Genomic DNA, 19,223 nt, shown 5'->3' with positions numbered 1-19,223 from the left:
CTGATTCATCTTCATGAAGGTCAGTCGATTAACCGAGTCGGTGGACAGGTGCACCCTGTGATCGGTTACAAAGCCACCAGCAGCACTGAAGGTGCGTTCCGAAAGAACGCTGGATGCAGGACAGGCCAGTAGCTCAATTGCATACTGTGCAAGCTCTGGCCAGTGATCCATCCTCAAGACCTAGTAAGCCGGAGGATTTTCGGTGGGAAAGGTGTCCAAGTCTGAAAAAGAAATGAGTTTGGGACTTTAAATGAGGCCTACTCTGACCTTGCCCCTAGGTATTCCTGCACCATGTAAATCAGACGCTGGTGATGGTTGCTGGAATCGATCATACCTTGGGGCTGCAGACTAAAAAATTGTCTGAACGCATTGGTCAGATGGCCACCTTCTCCACCGCTCCTTCTGTGACTGACTGAAGCCTCAGCAACACGTTGCCCAGGACCAGGAGTTTGTAACCTCCCAGTCTCTGGGAACGTGTTGCACAGACCTTTCTGCAAGACCTCCCTCCTCCTCCCCCTTGTACTCTTCCTGTGTGATGGGTGGGACAGCAGGAACACTGTCTGGGGCCTTGAGAGGCAAGGGAGTCCTCCTCTTCCTGCCTCTGTTCTGCCTCAAGTGCCCTGTCCATTATTCCACGCAGCGTATGCTTCAACAGGTGGACAAGAGGTACAGTGTCACTGATGCATGCACTTACACTGCTCACCATCCTTGTGGCCTCCTCAAATGGTGACAGGACACTGCATGCATGATCATCCCTGATCATGCCCCACTGGCGTAGTGAGAAAAAACCGAGCTCCCCTGACCCTGTCCTGGTGCCGTAGTCGCACAGGTAATCATTGATGGCCCTCTGCTGCATTTGCATCTGCTGCAGCTTAGCCAATGTTGAGTTCCACCTGGTGGGCATGTCACATATAAGGCGGTTCTTGGGCAGGTTCAACTCCTTTTGGAGCTCAGCCAGCCGAGCACTGGAATTAAGTGATCGGCGGAAATGCACACAGACTTTCCTGACCTGCCTTAGGACATCCTGTTAGCCCGGGTATCTGCCCAAGAACGGCTGCACCACCAGGTTAAGGACATGAGCCACACAGTGCACATGTGTCAGTTGTCCCTGTCGGAGGGCAGAGAGGAGATTGGTGCCATTGTCGCAAACTACCATTCCTTGCTTAAGCTGGCGCGGTGTCACTGTCAACCACCTTTCGGCCTGCCCCTGCAGAGCTGACAAAATATCTGCCCCAGTGTGGCTCCTGTGCCCCAAACAAAGCAGCACAAGCACAGCATGGCATCTTTTTGCCTGCGTACTTGCGTAGCCCCTTGAATGCCTACAGAGCACCGCTGGTTTCCGAGGACAGAGCACTGGAAGAGGCCATGGAGAAAGAAAAAGAGGAGGGGGTGGAGGAGAGAGGTGTGTCACAACCAGTAGTAGCATTTTGGAGGCGTGGTGGCAGAACAACCTCCAACACTACTGCCCCTTGTCCTGCATCCTTCCCAGCTGCCAGAAGAGTGACCCAATGGGCCATGAAAGATAGGTAACGTCCATGTCCATGCCTGCTGGATCATAAGTCAGCAGGAATATGCACCTTACTGCTGACCGCCCTGTCCAGCAAGGCAAGGACACTGCCTTCCACATGCCAGTAGAGAGCCGGAATCACCTTCTGTGAGAAAAAGTGGCGTTTGGGGACCTGCCACTGACAAACCGCGCATTGCACAAACTCACGGAAGGGGGCTGAGTCTACCAACTGAAAAGGCAGCAGTTGAAGTGCTAGCAATTTAGCCAAGCTAGCATTCATTCGACGGTCCAGCAGCTGGGGCAGGGAAATTTGCCTGCTACAATCGGACGTGGGTGTACTGCTAGCAGAGTGCCCGCAAGTACTTGGCTGTGACACACCTAATTCTATACCTTCATTCCTCTCAGTGCAGGTTTCAGAGAGGACTGAAGGTCTAGTGGGGTTGGAGATGCCAGCTGATGAGGAGCAAGGAGAGGTCCGCTTTGTTCTTTGGTGAGGGTCTTTAAGGTACGTTTGCCAACGAGCTGCATGGCAGGTCAACATTTGTCTGGTCAAGCATGTGGTGCCCAAGCAGCTGATGTTTTGGCCACGCGAGATACGCTTGAGACATATGTTTCAAATATCAGCAGTGCAATCTGATGCACTCGTCTCAAAAAAGGTCCACACCAAAGAACTCTTGGAATAACCCGCAGTGACAGCGCCCTGCACAGGCGGAGCTCTGCGGTGTGATTCAGTCGGTGTGCTGCCCATAAGCTAGCCCCCGGAGGGCATCCTGCCCTGTTGGAGATGTGCCTCCTCCTCCTCTCTCCTATTAGTCACCCACGAGGGAAGAGGATGCGTTGGCAGCTGCTTTGCTAGTACCCTGAGCCTGGGTAAGAGAGGATGAGGAGGATGAAGAGGGCTTGGTCATCCACTCTACCAAGTCTTCGGCATGATGCGGCTCAACATGTCCAGCTGCCGAAAATAAGGACAAGCGTGTCCCATGGCCACGTGCTGATGACGATGCACCGTGTCCACGACCAGCACTGTTGTCTCTAGACACAGAGCCTGCTTGCCCTCTTTTATTGGCTCATGACTGTCTGCCTCTCCTTGTTGGCCTTCGTGACATAGTAATGGCCTGCAGGGAGATGGGGAAACCAGCAATTGGTTAGTGAATATTGTGCTGGAGGCACACAACACCCACTAACTCAGGCAGATGCCTTTATTATAGAACACCAGCAATAAACGGTAGATACAGTTGTATACTGTGCTGGAGGCACACAACACCCACTAACTCCTGCAGATGTCTTTATTATAGAACACCAGCAATAAACGGTAGATACAGGTGTATACTGTGCTGGAGGCACACCACACTCACTAACTCCTGCAGATGCCTTCATTATTGAACAACAGCAATAAAGGGTAGATACAGGTGTATACTGTGCTGGAGGCACACAACACCCACTAACTCCTGCAGATGGCTGTATTAGAGAACACCAGCAATAAAGGGTAGACACAGGTGTATATTGTGCTGTGCTAGAGGCACAAAACATCCACTAACTCCTGCAGATAGCTAAATTAGAGAACACCAGCAATAAAGGGTAGATACAGGTGTATACTGTGTTGTGCTGGAGGCACACAACACCCACTGACTCCTGCAGATGGCTGTATAAGAGAACACCAGCAATAAAGGGTAGATACAGGTATATACTGTGCTGTGCTGGAGGCACACAACACCCACTAACTCCTGCACATGGCTGTATTAGAGAACACCAGCAATAAAGGGTAGATACAGGTGTATACTGTGCTGGAGGCACACAACAACCACTAACTCCTGCACATGGCTGTATAAGCGAACACCAGCAATAAAGGGTAGATACAGGTGTATACTATGCTGTGCTGGAGGCACACAACACCCACTAACTCCTGCAGATGGCTGTATTAGAGAACACCAGCAATAAAGGGTAGATACAGGTGTATACTGTGCTGGAGGCACACAACACCCACTAACTCCTGCAGATGGCTGTATTAGAGAACAACAGCAACAAAGGGTAGATACAGGTATATACTGCACTGGAGGCACACAACACCCACTAACTCCTGCAGATGCATGAGAAAAGAACACACTGTCCCTGCCTATCTAGCTCTTTCCCTGCACGCCTGAACACACTATACAAGGCTGCTGCTCTGGCGGCCTTATATAGTGTGGGGCGTGTACTAAACCCCCGAGCTATAATTGGCCACAGGCATCCTGCCTGTGGCCAATTATGGCTCTCCTCGCTGCCGGCGCTGTGATTGGCCAATCATGCGGGGTCACAGTGCATGCTTGGCCAATCATGAGCCAGCAATGCACTGCGATGGCGCAGTGCATTGTGGGCCGTGAGCGACATTTGAATTTGACGTAAACAGCCCACAGAGTTCTGGCTTCGCCAAACGGGCGAACAGCCGGTGTTCGAGTCGAACATGCATTTGACCTGAACCCCAAGCTCATCCCTAATTGGCACCAATAGGGGACCATTCTGGGAATACATGATGGAATTAAGAACCAAAGTTAGATAGTAAATTGGATTATGGGAATAATCCAACATGTGTTCTAGGTGGATAATAAATCTATTATTTTTAATATTTTGATTGTTTAGTAATATCTTAATTTAGGGGACATACCTATTAGAGTATCAAGAGTGGTGCCACATGTTTGAGGGGCTTTTCCCCTTTGCCTATAGGAGTAGCCATGGCAATGAGGTGACCCCTGAATAATGACGGGAGAAAAGATATATACACAGGTTGTTGATGAATAATTAGTGCATGTGATGTCTCAAGACTCTAATGATGGGCTTTTTATTTTTATTTTTATTTGTATTTCTCATGACAAAGTCCTCTAGAAACTAGTCAGTATTGATATTGTAACACTGTCATAGTGTATTAATTAGTTTGCATTTTTATTTGTAATTTTTTAAAATTGATGTTTTTGGTAAAAAATTATGTAGAACGTTAATGGTATTAAATTGAGTGTGTGTAACCTTAATCGCTTGAGCGGGATTGAGGCTGCGCACTTGGATCTGGTATGCAGATTGCATTTTCAATCACGATTGGGTGTCGTTTGATGAGAGCTCTGGTGGAGGAGTATGCAACTTATTTGGAAGTTATTTTGTCACATCTTGCAAGAGTTTATATGCTGGTGGATCTTGAATCACTCATTCTTTAAATCTTGTGTCACATGAATGGGACTTTTGATTACGCAATTACAATTGATTTAATCATTTTGGATTTAATTGTTTTATATTCACATGATCACAAATGGTATTAATTTGATAGATGTACTATAAGCATTAATCTGTAGAGATTGGATTTTGTGCTATCATTGTTATTTATATCATATTTGTCATTTATTTACTATTGTATTCGTTTTATTTATGGTTCACTAATTAGGATTGTAATTAGCTGATTTAAATTAATGAATTAGAGTGCCCCACAAATCACTATTATAAAAAAAAAAAAAACATTGCTGCGTGCCTTAAGTTTGCCAAAGAGCACCTTGAAAAATCAATGCTACTGGGAAAATGTTTGTGGACTGATGAAACATAATTTCAATTGTTTGGGAAGAATACTCAGCACTATGTATTGAACATAGGAAAAGGGAATAGGTTACCAACATCAAAGCATCATCCCAATAATTCACCTTTGGGATTAATAAAGTAATCTGAATCCCAGCATTGAAGTATGGTGGAGGGAACATCATGATTTGGGTGTGCTCTGCTGTCTTGGGCCACTTGACATCATTGGGGGGGGAAATGAATTCCCAAGTTTACCAAACTATCCTTCAGGATAATGTCAGGGTGGCTGTCCGATAGCTGTAGATGCTGGGTGATGCAGCAGGACAAGGACCATAAGTAAAGTAAATCCACCACAGACTGGAAAAGAAAATGTGCCTCTTGGAGGGGTCTAGTTGCAGCCCTTAAACCCATAGAGATGCCCTGGAATGACTTCAAGAGAGCCATTCACATCAGACATCCTACCAATGTGTCAGAGCTGAACCAGGTTTGTAAAGAGAAATAGTCAAAAATTCCTTTTGGACATTGTGCAGTTCTGATCTATAGCTACTAAAAGTGCTTGCTTAAAGTAGATGTAAACCCATTCTCATCCTTTCTAAACTATTGCCATAGTGGTTATCTATAAGGATATATACATGCCTCCTGCATGTATCCTTACCTGTCAAATGTATTCCCTCTGTCTGTTATGAGACCCGAAAAACTGCAGATTCTGTGGGTGGGGGTGGAGCTCAGTGGGTGGAGTTGTGATGTCGGCAGTCTCCCCGCCCACCTCTACACTTCCCTTGTCAAAACGCATTTTCTCCTGTATATTTCTTACACTGAACTTCTGCTATGATCACTAACATCCAGGCAAAACCCAGAAAAGTCACCACATGACACCTCATGCTGAGGTGTGGAGCAGCCAATCCTGTGACACCTGGCTCCTCCCTGACGCGTTGCGTCACAGACACGTGATTTTTTCAAAGGGGCCCTTTTGAAACATTAGATAAACTGGAACATTTTTTGAACACTTGTATTGCACATGGACCTTTTTTCAACTTTTCTTCCTTTTCAGCTATTTTTGCATTGTGATTTAGTCACATATTTTTTGCGATATTTGCACATTTTATGTCATTTGGATTGATCACCTCTGATACATGTAATTTTGCACTTTTGTGATATTTTCTTTTACAAAAGGTTTATTGAAAAACTTCACATCAGTGAGACAATACAAAGATAGCATAAATCTGCCAATAATAGTACAAAGACATGTGAAGAGTTACATAGGGACATAACAATGGTGGACTTGTGTCCGGCCTAAAATAGTCACATAGGAGCATCTAAATTGGTCGCGACACGCAGCCACACCCCATAGAGCAAAGCTAAAGGGGCGTAGGGACGGACAGAGTTCAATTATGCGATGAGGTGCCAATATCTGAAAACCACACAACAGGTAAAAAAGCGAGCAAAAACTCTTACACCACAAACAGATGGAGTTGGGCTGCTTTCAGAAGGGGAATAAGAAGAGACCCCCGCAACTGGTCATAGATGCCAGTGAGCAGCCTGAGTGCACTGCGAGACAGATGTGATAAGAGAAGGGAAGAAATGAGAAAAGAGATAGCAATAGAGAAATAGGAAAGAGAGAGAAAGGGGCGGAAAGAAAGAAAAGGGGTAAAGAGGGGGGGGAGAGGAAGAGGAAGGGAAGAGGGGGGAGCGGGGGGGGGGGTCCCTGGAGCAGGGGGGACATCCAACGATCAAAGGGAGAGGAGTACCGGATCAAATCTGGATGGGCGGGTATAAGCCACCCAGGGCTGCCAGACCCGAAGAAATTTAGCATGGGTGTCTGATGTTATCGCCGTCAGTTTTTCGTTCACCATTATATCATTCATGCAGTTCTTAACAGCCTCATAGCTAAGAACCGGAGTCTTCCAGGCCCTTGCTATGGTGAGTTTGGTTGCAGTAAAGAGATGCGCAGCTAGCTGACGCTCCGGACGCAGGAGCTCTGCAATCGGTTTCCACAAGAGGGCCTCAAAAGGGTCTCTCCTAATATCTACATGAAAGAGTGTACGAAGTAGAGCATATATTCTGACCCATAGTCTAGTCACCCTGGGGCAGGTCCACCAGATGTGAGCCATAGTGCCCTCCTGCGAGCATCCACGGAAACATAGGGGGGAGCAAGACGGGATAAATGCCGCCAGCCTCGAAGGGGTGTAATACCACCTATAGAATACCTTATACGCATTCTCCAGAAACAGAACATTTCTGGAACATGTAGGCAACGCCCTGGTCATGGCCTGCCAGTCCTCCGGGTCAAGCTGTTTACCTAGGTCAGCCTCCCATTGAAGGTGATAGGGTCGGAGTGGCGGCTTTGTAGATGATAAAATAGCTGTATAGATGAGGGAGATCAACCCTGGAGCGTGGGGCCGAGATCTACAAAGCCTCTCAAAAGGGGACAGTGTGTAGGGAGCCGATTGGGGCCCAATCAGTTGGTGAAGGAAGTGCCTAAGTTGGAGGTAAGTATAAAATTCCCTGAGGGGAATATCATGGGATGACCGGAGGGCTGCAAAAGGGATAATTTTAGTCGGGGTGAGCAAGGAATGGACATCTACAAAACCATGATCCGTCCACCACACAAACTGACCGGGGTTATCACAGCCTGGCGGGAATAGGGGGCAGTGTAGAAAATGAAGTAGCGGGAGATGGGGAGATTGGAGACCTGCAGAGTATTTCACCGAATCCCAGAGGCGAAGAGAATGGGCCAAGCCTGGGCCTATGTTCGGTGGGCGTTGCACTTTCGGGAGCCAGGGAAGGGATGCTAATGGAATCGGATGGGAGTCCACCATATCAAGAATTGCCCAGAGGGGCATTTGATGACGTTCATGTAGGCGGGTCAGGGGGGCGATACCTGCTGCCGTGTAATATGCATACAAATTAGGGACAGAAAAACCACCATTAGCCTTACGGGCATAAAGAACCTGCTTTTTAATCTGAGGCTTCGAAGAGCCCCAGATAAAGCGCATGATTTTGCGTTGGTGGATTCTAAGTACATGAAGGGGTACGGGAACCGGCAACACCCGAAAATAATATAATAATTTTGGAAGATAAGTCATACGCACCGCCACTATCCTGCCAAACCATGAGATTGGGAGAGTTGACCAAGAGTCAAGCAAACCTGTCAATTTCCGAAATAAGGGGGGGTAATTTGCCTGGTAAAGATCTGAGTATTTAGGTGAAAGTCTGATTCCCAAGTACGGCAAAGTGGATGTCCACTGAAAAGGGAATGCGGCCTGTAAAGATTCCATCTCAGCGGCTTGTAGGTTGATGGACATCGCCCTAGATTTCGCTGGGTTAACTGCCAGACCAGACAGCGCAGCGAAGGTATCCAACAGAGAGAACAAATTGGGAAGGGAAAGCCTGGGGTTCGTGAGCGTCAGCAGAATGTCATCTGCGAACAGTGACAGTTTATGCATTGTGCCCGCAACCTCCACTCCCGAAATGTCCGCATGTGACCGAATTGCTTCCGCCAGGGGTTCCAATGCTAAAATAAATAGTAGTGGAGAGAGTGGGCATCCCTGGCGAGTACCTCTACGTATGGGGAAGACCGGCGAGTCATAACCATAATAGCGCACCTTGGCCTGTGGAGAGTCATAGATAGCCGAAATCCAGCCCATAAAGGACGCCCCAAAGCCATAGTTGGTAAGTACCCACATCAGGTAGGACCAAGACAGGGTATCAAAGGCTTTGGTCACGTCTAAGGAGAGAAACATGGTCTCCAGAGACCTAGTGTGCGCCAGATGTTGGACTTGTACTAGCCGTCTAATGGCATCACCAGCCTGTCTCCGGGGGACAAAACCCACTTGATCTTTTTTGATGAGTTGGGGGAGGAAGGAATTCAGACGAGTAGCTAGGATTTTTGTTAATATTTTCACGTCGACATTGATCAGGGAAATTGGCCGGAAGTTGGCCCAAGAAGAAAGGTCCCTATCCGGCTTGGGGATCATTACCACATTTGCCGTTGACATCAGTGGTGAGAAAGAGTGACCTCCCTTCACCGCATTATACACAGCCGCCAAGTGGGGGGCCAGCACAGCAGCCAACTTGCGGTAATACAAAGCGGTGAAACCGTCCGGGCCCGGGCGCTTCCCCACCTTCAATTCTTTAATGCACTGCAGGACCTCTGAGACCTGTATGTCCCGGTCCATAAGCGACATCTGAGGATCCGTTAAGGAAGGCAAGGATAACTCCTTTAGGAAAGCACCCAGGTCCAGAGCGGAGGTTGGAGTCGGGGCGGAATAAAGTTTGGCCAGACGATATCGAAATTCTTCTAATACTAGTCGGGGGTTACCCGTCAGAGTGTTATGGCGGGTGCGCAGAGTGATGGGCTGAAATTTCGGAGTGAAGGTCTGCAACCTCCTAGCCAACATAGCATTGGGTTTGTTTGCCCTGGCGTACCACCTCTGACGAGCCCAACGGAGGGTGCGTTCTGCATCGTCCGTGAGGCATAGATCCAGGTCCACACGAGCTTTGTCCAATAGCCTACGGTTTGCTAGAGAGGGGGAGTGTTTAAAAGTTGTGGAGAGAGCCTCCAACTTTTCCTCAAGCCTACAGCGGGTCTGGGCCCTCTCCCTCTACCTCTGGGACACTATGCGAATGACCTGTCCCCGAAGGATGGCTTTATATGCCTCCCAGAGCACCACCGGGGAGGACACTGAGCCAACATTCATTTTAAAGTAATCCTCAGAGGCTTTGTGGAGGCTCTCAAGTATTGGTTCCAGAGAAAGAAGAGAGTCATTCATAACCCAAGGGGCACCCTGCGGCTTGACACAAAGGGAGTGGCAGATGGTTAACACTGGATCATGGTCAGACCAGGGGACCGTCAAGATGGAAACAGAGGCTACTAGAGGGAGATGCTTACGTGGTAAGAACATGTGATCAATTCTGGAATGGGAATGATGAGGGTGGGAATAGTGAGTATAATCCCTGCCAGTAGGGTGGTATTCCCGCCAGACATCAATAAGATCATGGCTTTGTAGGGCCTGCAGGAATTTCGTAGCTGATGGGGAAGGGGATTTAGGGGCCGGCGGGTAGTTGTCCATGGAAGGGTTAAACGTCACATTGGAGTCACCTGCCAAAAAGAGAACACCTCTCTGGTGGGTCCGCAGCAGGGAACAGACATGGGTCAGAAAGGGGCCAGGATTATTATTCGGGGCATAGTAACTCATAACGGTAATCTCATTATCTTGGACGGTGCCCTGCAGCAGGAGGTACCTGCCGTCGGGGTCAGCTAGCTGTTTATTGCAAAGAAACGGAAGCGATTTATGAATGGCGATAAGGACCCCCTTCTGCTTGGTAGGGCCATTTGCTAGGTAAACTTGGGGATAATGCGCAGAAAAATATTTGGGGAAAGAAGAAGAAGAAAAATGTGTTTCCTGTAAACATGCAATGCCAATTTTAAGATGCTGGAGGTATTTAAATATTTTGATCCGTTTTTGAGGGGAGTTCATACCCTGAACATTCAGGGAAAGCCAATGAAGTGCCATCATGGCGGCTGTCTGCTACAACACATCACCTGTTCCCACACCCCAGGGAGCGGAGGGAAGGGGGGAAGGAGCGGGAGGAGAGGGGAAGAAGGGGAAGGACAAGAAGGAAAAAAGAGAGAGAAAAGAAAAGAGATACAAAAAGCATAAAAAGAAAAACAAGCTCGACAGGGCAGATAAAGTGAGCTCAAAGATGTACAAGAACGTGGGCTGAACGGCCCACTCAGGAGTGTGACCAAGGCCGAGAAACCCATCTCAGCCAAGTGTACACACATCTAGGGGAGCAGTGGTCCGTCGGACCAACCGGCCTAAATTAAACACATGAGAACAGTATTATTAAATGAACATAGAGTAGAACCAACAAAAACATAGAAACATAAAACAGATTAAATATAACAAAAATACAGCAAGAAATATGGGTGAAACTTTCCCACAAAAGGGCGGGCGTATGGGTCCGCCCAAGCCCCCAGAGAGGGCAGCTAAGCCACCACCCCCCAGGAGGCCGGGCGAACACCCACAGCCGAGCCACAACCTCCGTCCCCCCCCACTTGAGTGGAAGGGGGAGGGGTCCAGAGGTCTAGATATGCGGGAAAATTAGCCTCTCCGTAAACTACCCGTGGGGGAGAAACTTCCCATCTGTCACCCACCCCCCACCCCCTTCTGCAGTCCCTTACCAGAGTCCCACCCGGATAGAGCCACCAGGGAGCCCCAAAAAAAAGGGGGGGATCGAGCTGGTGGGCATCCGGGTGGCAACGTCAGTGTCAGTGTCGCCCTCGGCCGCCAGTACAACAACAAGGCGGCCTGCCCCGGGGCATTCCCCTATGAGCTAAAGCAACAGTTCAATATCAAATTACTGTCTGAGGGGGGGGGCCCCGGGGCATTTCACCAGAACTCCGTGTGGAGAGCCACAGGGGGAGAAAAAAAAGGGGAAAAAACTGTACCAAAGAGAAAAATTTATAAAGTAACGTCCCCACGGCACAGGAGCTGGCAGTCAACAGATGAGATAGGGCAACAAAAAAGAGAAAAAAAAAGATGGGGGGCAAACCTCTTCATCCTTTACCAGATGGCTGAAATCTTTGGGCTTGCAGGTCCTGAAGAGCCTGGGATCCAGATTGGGACCGCTGGGGGGGCCCGATCTGGGGGGTCCGGACGGAGCCTCAGGGGAGGACGAAGGGATCTCTAGCTGGAGGTCAAGAAAGTGGCGCCTCAAATCCGCTGGCGAGGAAGCCTGAAACTGCCGACCTTGATGGGAAAAGGTGAGCTTGAATGGAAACCCCCAGCGATACTTGATTCCCTGTGACTGGAGGACTTGGAGGTATGGCTTGAGGTCTCGGCGCCTAGCAATGGTGGCCGGAGCTAGGTCCGCAAACAACTGGAGAGGATTACCTTGGAAGGAGAGGGTCTGCTGCTCTCTTGCTGCCTGCAGGAGTCTCTCTTTGGTGCGATAATAATGAAACTTAATGACAACGTCTCTCGGGGGGCCCTCGTGGGCTTAGAAGCCAAAGACCTATGGATGCGGTCAAACTCGAGCCTCTCCAGGGGGATCTCCGGGGGCCAATTCCTGAAAGAAGGCCGTGGCGGTGCCTTGAAGGTCAGTGAGGGACTCAGGAATACCCCTAATACGAAGGTTATCCCTCCGGGCCCTATTTTCTGCGTCCTCTAGCTTGTCCCGCAAGGCCGCCAACTCCGAGGACAGTTTATCAACCTCCTCTTCATGGCCCTCAAGAACAGTGGTAGCTAGGTCCATGCAGTGTTCCAACTGGTTGGTGCGGTGGCCTATCTCTTTAAGGCCCCGCATGAATTCAGAAGAAAGCTTACGGGATGCCGCTGTGATTTCGTCCCGTACGATGCTGCGGAACCGTGCTAGGAGGTCGTCCGTATCAGCCGGGGGGGGGGCTTCCCCCCTCCATGGGGAACAAGTGCAGGCTGTCTGCGGGGGACGATGGACCCTCCGCTGAGAGCTGGGTTTCGTCGTCCGGGTCCGGAGGCTCCGGCGCCATCTTAAGCGTACCTCTGGCTGAGGCCTGTGTGGACCTACGATGCTGCTGACTCCTCGGCGGCTTCTTCGCCGAGCGATGCATCACCGGAGCCCCCGCGGGATGTTCCGAAGCCGGCAGGGGTGAGTGTGGCACGGGAAGACTGCGTCTATGTCGGATTAGGCCGGTGTTAAAGATCCGACGGCGCGGAGCGAGGGAGTCAAGCTGCCATCTCCGTCGCCCGCGCGCATGCGCCCCCCTTTTGTAATATTTTACACTAGTGTGTTTGCACGTTTATTGATGCACAGTGTTTTTAGATTTGCACATTTATGTACATATATATGTATAGTCATTGATTTATGTCACTTAATAGGTGGTTTATTTTAAAAAGGCAGCGCTACATACTTCTTTTTTTACATTAGACTGCTGGAAAAGCTGTACATCATGCACCTTTTCATTCTAAAAATCCACATTAGAATATATATATTTTACAGACATGGTGAAATACTGTACAGATTCCAAATACAACATTGAATGCAGTTAGAGTAGGTTTCATTTTGAAACGGACACACAGCATGCAGCTTTTAGCCTATAAATCCACATTAAAATCTATACTGCATATTTCAGTATCAATAATTTTATTGATTATGATAAGAGAATTTTACAAACACGTCTGGTTGTTTTCAGTTTGAGATACATCAATGATGAAAAGAAAAATAGTACAAGTATGTATAGCAAAGGTCTGGCATGAGAGCATTGAGTCAACCTCAGAGTCAGAAAGTGGGTTCAGAGTCTATGCAAGTTGCAGTGCAGTGGAGAAAGAACAAATCACAGCATGCAAGTTCCAACAGCCTGACTAGTGACTCGATACCGGACTCTCAGTATTGGGTCTATATATTTTTCAGAAAAAGAAGACACTTGGAGTAACTCAAAACTTGACACTCAGCATTCACCTTTTCATCCAAAAATCAACACAAGAGTGTACATATTACGCAGAGATATTGTACAGACTTTATACACATTTTCTTAAAACTTGGAGCAGGCCATGTTTTGGAAATGGTATACAGCAAGCAGCTATTCATAAAAAAAAATAAAAAATCCACGACAGTGTATATACTGTATTTCATAGTTAAAGGGGTGTTCTGCCAAAAAAAAATCGAATTGAAAGCCAGCAGCTAGACATATGGCAGCTGCTGGCTTTTAACAATAGGACACATACCTGTTCTGGAGTCCTGAAATGTCGGCACAGCAGACATTATGGGTAAGGGTACCCAGCAGTGTAGCCTTACGGCTTCACGCCGGGAACCCTACTGCGCACGTGCGAGGACCCACTTCTCTCTCCTACTGGCCTGGCATCAGGGAGAGGAGGAGGGAGGAGGAGGGAGCCCCGTGGTGAGTGATATCACAGGCCGCGTCCTGGACTCGCAGAAGTGGGAACAGGATACCTGTCAAAGACAGGTATCCTGTCCCCCCTCTACCCCAAAAGGTGCCAATTGTAGCACCGGAGGGGGTGAGGAGACAAATTTTGGGTGGAACTCTGCTTTAAAAAGAGGAAAATATTGTACAGACCGCATAGACAACAATGAATCAACTGGTGTCGGTGACATTATGAAAAGGACATACAGCATGCAGTTTTTGCAGCCCAAAATTCACACTACAGTCTATGTATTTCACAGAAAAAAGAAAAACATATTGTACAGACTCCATTGACAGATTTTAAACACTTGGATTAGGCCGCATTGTGAAAATTACACACATCATGCAGCTTTGTCTTTCAAAAGTCAATACTACGGGGGTTATTTACTAAAGGAAAATCCACTTTGCACTGCAAGTGCACTTGAAAGTGCACTGAAAATGCACTTGGAAGTAAAGTTGCTGTAGATCCGAGGGGGACATGCAAGGAAAATAAAAAACAGCATTTTAGCTTGCACATGACTGGGTGATAACATCAGCAGAGCCCAGGCATATACTGGCCATTGGGACTACAGGGAGTTTCCCGGTGGGCTGATGGCTCAGTGGGCCAGTCTGGTGCAGTCCTGGAGCCACTCCTCTCTGACAGTGAGTGATTGTGATTTCAGCCTGCAGAGGCAGATAGACAGCTGGCAGACGTTCCATCCTCTCTCCCCTTCTCACTTGTCACTGTCACATGACTGGAGAGAGGAACGAGAAGCTGCCTTCAAAACTGTGAGTACACGTGGGAGGGGGAGTAGAGGGAGGACACTCTGATGTAAGGGGAAGTGCTGATGGAGACACTCAAAATAAAAGTGGGCCGGCCATGATGAAGTCCAGGGCCAAATTTTGGTCCCAGTCCAGCCCTGGCAGAGCCTCCACTCATTTCAGATCTACCCCTTAGATTTAGAGTGACTGCTTTTCAAAATGCACTTTCAGTGCACTTTCAAGTGCACTTGCAGATCAAAGTGGATTTGCCTTTCGTAAATAACCCCCTATGTGTATATATTTCACATAGAAAACAAAAGAGATATTGTACAGACTCTATACTTATATTTTCTAAACACTTGGAGCAGGCCATGTTTTGAAAATGACATAAAGCATGCAGCTTTTTATGGTATTATGGCTGTTAGAAAGTCTGGATCCATATTAGTGAAATTTGTGCAACAGTTACATATAGTTTAGGTAGTTATTATGTGCAACACTTTTACATTCTGGCTGCAATTTGAAAATAAAACATATCATACAGCTTTACAGCCCAAATCCACATGATGTCTTGACCATATATAGTCATGTCCATATATGGTCAATGATTTCACACAGGAGATCTGAGCTTTGTTTATATCAGTTGTCATCCGTTGGAGCTGTCATTCAGCAGTAGTGAAATGATGTATCTGTGGTCAGCAGATTTTGTTTCTTTCATTGGGTTGGCACATTTAGTGCATCATAATTCATGTGGATCTACATTGCTTGATGACTTAATTAATGATGGATGTACATTAACCCACAACCTAAGCCTGGTGGATGCGGGAGTCTGTTGGCAGGGGGCGTATCAGAAACCTAGACACTGGCCTTGCCCCTATGTGAACGAATAGCATCTACATATTACCCCTACTCATTCACAAAAAAATCATTTGTAAATACACCAAAAACTGTCCCTTATCAACATGGGGAGACGGTGCTTTGTCAGGGTGAATCTCCCTGGCAAGGTATCCCCTTCACATTGAGGTTAAGTAGTCTGGTATAGTTTAGGAGAGGGATAGCCCCACACTTGTCCCCACTTCCTTTCACTGACCTGCCAAGCTACAGATAATAGTGGTGTGATTTTTGGGGGGTCCTTAACCTATTTTCTTATTTTTTGCTTGGGGTACCCCATTAAAATCCATACCAGACCCAACAGGACTGGTATAGGGTTTAGAGGGGAACCTCATGCTATTTTTTTATTTGCATGGGATCCGTCCTACAAATTAATATCAGACCTACAGAGCAATATCACAGCGGAACCCCTACATTGCTGGAGTCAGTGACATCACTGTTTAAGGACTTAGTGGTTCCTGCACTCATTGGCATCCCATAAAGCTATTGGCAGTGGTAAGCTGCTATATATAATAGCAATAAAAATACCACTGCTATACATGAGCCTTGGATCCCACTAAATGGGTATATGGTCAGGCATTTGTCAGAACAGCCAAGATTCCTTAAACTCTCCTAAACCTCACCTTCTTTTGGATTATTTTTATCTGCTCATGATGTCTGTTAATCTTTGTTACTTACCCTGGCTTGCACTTCTGCTAATTGGCTAGATACCTCCCTTCCAGCACATTGCCAGCCTCTGCTGGTTCTTGACCTTGATTCTGCATGCAGTTTGGTGTTTCACTGCTCACCACTGCTCCTATTTGAATTTAGTGCATCCTCGGTGCACTTCCAGCTTTACTTTTGTACATCTAATTTCTTCTCATGTTTCATTTACCTGTTTCAGCACTCAAGCAAGTGTGCCTTTCTTTCACCTTTGCTGTCTCAACTTCCATGGGTGCTCAGATGTGAATTGTGCAAAAGGCCACCCCTGACATCTTGGGTACCTCATATCAGTGCATGACTGGAGGTAATATGTACTGGTTCCAGGGGCAGATTGACAAGTATCAGGACCCCCGAACCAAATAAAGCAAGGCCCCCCTGTCAGGCCCTGCCCATGACCTGACCCTGGCCCCACCCATGGCTCACCCCTGGCCCCCGCCCCTTTCATTTTGCACAAAGTACAACTGCCTTTAAAAAAAAAAAAAAACACTGTTAAATAACATAATATTTCAATGCAAGAGACTACAAAGGAGTATAATGTGTTCTGGAGGGGGGTCTCTCTCTAACAGAGGCCCTCTCTGTGTCCATTAGAGAGTCTGTTAGAAAGCATCCCCTCCAGGCCCCATTAGAAACTACAACAAAGTCTAATGGGACCTTGAGGGAGATCTTTCTATAGATCTTTCTATAAGAGTGTGCATTGGACAGTCTGTATCAAAGTGTCCCCTCCAGGCCCCATTAGAGACTACAACCAAGTCTAATGGGACCTAGAGGGGGTCTCTCTCTAACAGTGTCCATTAGAAAGTCTCTGTTAGAGAGAGACCCCCTCCAGGACCCATTGAAGACTTCAAATGAGTCTTATGGGACCTGGAGGGGGGTCTCTCTAACAAAGGCTCATTCAGTGTCCATTATAGAGTCTGTTAGAAAGAGTCCCCTCCAGGTCCCATTAGAGAAGGAAAATTAGTATAATTGGACCTGGAGGGGGCCTCTTTCTAACAGAGTACACAGTGAACACCTTCATTCACTCTGGTCCTCATAGGACCCCCTCCACGTGCCATGACTCCCACCCCTGCCCCAACCTCTCATAAAGTAGAAAATGGCTGGTTTCCTGCTGTGGGTGGGTCACTGTGGGTGGGTGGCTGGCACCCTGGCCCTGTTGTGGGTGGGTCACCATGGGTAGATGCCACCCTGGCCCTGCTGTGGGTGGGTCAACATGGGTGGCTGGCTTCTGTGGGTGACTGGCTGGCACCCTACTGTGGGTGGCTGACCTGGCTCCCTACTGTGGGTCAGTGGGTGGGTTGCTGGCTAGCATGGTGCACCCTGCTGTGGATAGCTGACCTGGCTCCCTGCTGTGGGTCAGTGTGTTGGTGGCTGGCTAGAATGGCACACTCTGCTGCAGGTGGCTGGCCTGGCTCCCTGCTGTGGGTCAGTGGATGGGTGGCTGGCTGGCATGGTGCACCCTGCTGTGGTTGGCCTACCTGGCTCCCTGCTGTGGATTAGTGGGTGGGTGGTTGGCTGGCACGGTGCATCCTGCTGTGGGTGACTGGCCTGGTTTCCTGCTATGGGTCAGTGGGTGGGTGACTACCTTGCATGGTGTAGCCTGATGCTGGTGGCTTGCCTGGCTCCCTGCTGTGGGTCAGTGGGTGGGTGGCTGGCTGGCATTGTGCACTGTGCTGTGGAAGGCTGGCCTGGCTCCCTGCTGTGGGTCAGTGGGTGGGTGGCTGGCTAGCATTGTGCACTGTGCTGTGGAAGGCTGGCCTTACTCCCTACTGTGGGTCAGTGGGTGGGTGACTGGCTGGCATGGTGCACTCTGATGTGGGCTGCTGGCCTTGCTCCCTGCTCTGTGTCTGTGGCTGACTGGGATGGTGCACTCTGCTGCGGGTGGCTGGCCTGGCTCCCTGCTGTGAGTCAGTGGGTGGGTGGCTGGCTGGCATGATGCACTCTGCTGCGGGTGGCTGGCCTGGCTCCCTGCTGTGGGTCAGTGGGTGGGTGGCTGGCTAGCATTGTGCACTGTGCTGTGGAAGGCTGGCCTGACTCCCTACTGTGGGTCAGTGGGTGGGTGACTGGCTGGCATGGTGCACTCTGATGTGGGCTGCTGGCCTGGCTCCCTATTGTGGTTCAGTGAGTGGGTGGGTGGCTGTCTGGCATGGTGTACCCTGCTGTGGCTGACAGAGGGTGGCTGACAGAGAGGGTGGCTGACAGAGAGGGGGACTGACAGAGTGGGTGGCTAACAGAGAGGGTGGTTGACAGAGAGGTTCAGACTGACAGAGAGGGGTGGGCTAACAGAGAGGGTTGGGCTCACAGAGAGGAGGCCTGACAGAGAGGAGAGGGCTGACAGAGAGGGGGGCTGACAGAGAGAGGCGGGCTGACAGAGAGGGCGGGCTGAAAGAAAGGGACAGGCTAAAAGAGATGGGCGGGCTGACAGAAAGGGGGGCTGACAGAGAGGGGGGCTGACAGAGAGGGCAGGCTGAAAGAGAGGGACAGGCTGACAGAGATGGGCGGGCTGACAGAGAGGGTGGGCTGACAGAGAGGTGTGGGGTGACAGAGAGAGCTGGGCTGACAAAGAGGGATGGGCTGACAGAGAGGGTTGCTGACAGAGAGGGGCAGGCACTGACAAAGAGGGGACCCTGACAGAAGGGGGGCATTAAAAGAGAGGTGCAGGCGCTGTCAGAGAAGGGAGGCACTGACAGAGAGGGGGTGAGATTGCAGATGAGAGACAGACCTCAGGAGACACACATCATGCCAGGCAGAGAGGCGGGACTCCAGGAGCGGCCGCGATCACCCACAGATCAGCCCCACCTCCACACCTGACCAGCCCTGCCGGGCCAATAGCAGATGCCCATGTTGGCATCACAACCCTTTTTGGCCAATCACAGGGTGCTCGCTGCCCATCTCTGAGCTGGTGATCACGGCACTGTGAAACAATTAAAACAGGACAGGTGGCAACCCTACGCT

This window comes from Lithobates pipiens, unplaced genomic scaffold (assembly GCF_037356315.1).
Source record: "Lithobates pipiens isolate NorthernLeopardFrog02 unplaced genomic scaffold, aLitPip1_a1.2 Scaffold_22, whole genome shotgun sequence".
Lineage (NCBI taxonomy): Eukaryota > Metazoa > Chordata > Amphibia > Anura > Ranidae > Lithobates > Lithobates pipiens.
Note: the sequence above shows the minus strand (reverse complement) of the source record.